Below are 2,451 nucleotides of genomic sequence, written 5' to 3'. Positions count from 1 at the left end.
TTCCAGTGAGCTTAATAGATACGTTAGTCACTGACTGTCTCCTGACTCCCCCACAGTGTCTGTTTAGTTTGCAAATAAAGCTAGACTTATGCAGCTTTTCTTTTGCTTACGCTACTAATGCTAACAGCACATCCAAGTGTTATACACAAAGCACTAAACAATGTAATTTCTGCCTTAAAATACTGAACAAATGATACTTTCCCGTTAAGGGCTAGTAAAACAAAATGATATTTGCAAGGTAAGAGGCTATGGTATGTTTCCAAATATTTTTGTATCGTGTACATTCTGTATATTTTTGTTGTAACAATATTATTTGAGTGCAGAATCCATTAAATTTTTTGTTGGTGGGTTTTTTTGGTTTTCTGTTTTGTTTTTTTTTCTTAAATAAAATTGAGCTTTTCTACATCACATGCCAAAAAACAAGAAAAAACTTTCAAAGACAGTTTTGTAAGTTTGTCTACAGTTAACACAGTATCTAACAAAAGAGCAATTGGGTGTGAGCTCTGCAATGTAATCTTTTAATAATGACATTGATAACTCTTTTTTTATGTCTCTCTAAAAGTGTCTGTCTGAAAGATAAAGGGGAGAGTGAACTGCTGCTTTGCTTCTCCATGAGATGTAACAAGGATGCAGAACTGGCTTGGGACTTGTATTGGAATTCAGCTTTTGTCCCACCATTTGACAACTGACACTTTAGTGCAGTACTGACCTCAGAACTGCGGGGAAGTTGATGACCAAGTACATTAGACTGTTTAAAATTTTTTATTGGGATGGAGGGTTGTTCTCTTTTAATATCAGTCTCTGCTGAATGTCTTAAAATCTCAGAGCCAATGCGTTCCCGTCTCTTGAATCAATAGTGGGAACAACATATCCAGGAAGTTCTGCAGCAAACCTCCAACTGATTTAGTTATTTTGAGATAACTAAAATAAAAATCCTTCCACCAGTGTGGAAGGGGGAGGCTTATTTTGAAAAATATTTTGTGGTTTTCTTGGGAAACATTGGGTTAAAGTGTAACTTTAAGAAATGAAGATGTAACTAGCAGTTCCTGTCAGATTTGTTTCTCCTAGGGGGAGGCAGATCACTGCTACCGTATGTGGGACTCAGCTCTTGCTGTTAGTTTTCTGCGCTTAACTGAGCTTTCCGAGACACGTAAATCTGTTTATTCATTAGTTGAGGACTTTCAGCAAGAAGGTAAGGTGGATTTTGTTGGTTTTTGTCAGTTAATACAGGAAGTGTTCCTGTCTGCTAGCACCATACATTTTTCTTGCTGGCAGAAATAATTTTAGGAAGGCAAACTGAAGGATGGAAATATTGCCAATTCCAGCATATCTGTCGCAGAGAAGGAGCCAAAAGCTGGCAGCCTTGATACTCAGCCTTGATCACACACACTCATAAAATGCATTATTGTTTTATTCCCATAGCTCCAGTCATGTTCTGTATAGTAAGCATTGCTCATAAGTGTTGGAAAGAGAAATACTAATTGCTTTATATGCTACTTCTTTTGGGGGTAAAGAGGGAGGAAACCCCAAAAAACCAAACTAGACCCTGATCTTTCAAACTGCAAGAGGTCTGTAGCAGTTAAAGCTAAACTTGCATTCTTAACATAGGCCTGGGGGATTTTGTGTTTGGTTGGGTTTGGGTTTTGGGGGGTTTTGTTTGTTTGTTCATGTTTGTTGTTTTGGTTGGTTTGTTGGTTTTTTTTCCCCAAAGGGTTTTAAACCAGACCCTTAAAACTACAGGAAAAATCTTTCAGGTTTGCAAATTAAGTGCACATCTTAGCATCTTCTGACCTTTTGTGTGCTTCATCCTGAGCTTTGAATAGCTGATTGCTGGAGGAAGTTAAGTGTGTAGTACTCTCCAGGCATTCATGCAGCTAAACCAGCTGCTTCTGCATTATTTGTTATGCTTTTGTTTAATTTCCTTTAGTTTTGTTTTTTAAAATAGAATTTATAATGGGAAGATGCTAGTAAAACCTGCAAATTCATGAACTACCAGGGTGTATTTCGTGTGTGTGTGTACTTGTGAGCGTCTTGTGTTAAGTAGTTAGGTAACTGAATGGCAAAGTCACTGAAAAGCTGGCAGAAGCAAGATGACGTTAGAAGAAAGGCTGCAGAAAGCAAGAAGTTACGTTTTTCATAATGCCAGCCACCTTCGGTGCTGGGAGAATTCAGGAAAAAGAACTGGCAACAGAAAAAGCTGTGACTGAAGCTGTCCATGTGACAGAGTACAAATTCAGTGGGACTGATACTGAACAATGCATTACCTTGGAAAGGAGAAGCCTCAACAAGACTAAGCAAAGTTTTACAGTTAACCTTAAAAATATCTGGATTTTGAAGAGTGATTTATGAGAATTCACCTAGCAAACAGAACAAAAATCTTGTTTAAATGAGTGTAGTACGGGTCACGGGATAATAGGATAATTCAGGTTATAAGGGACCATGAAGTTCTCT

Source organism: Pygoscelis adeliae, unplaced genomic scaffold, assembly GCF_000699105.1.
Source record: "Pygoscelis adeliae isolate BGI_AS28 unplaced genomic scaffold, ASM69910v1 Scaffold75, whole genome shotgun sequence".
Taxonomy (NCBI): domain Eukaryota; kingdom Metazoa; phylum Chordata; class Aves; order Sphenisciformes; family Spheniscidae; genus Pygoscelis; species Pygoscelis adeliae.
This window is presented reverse-complemented; position numbering follows the sequence as displayed.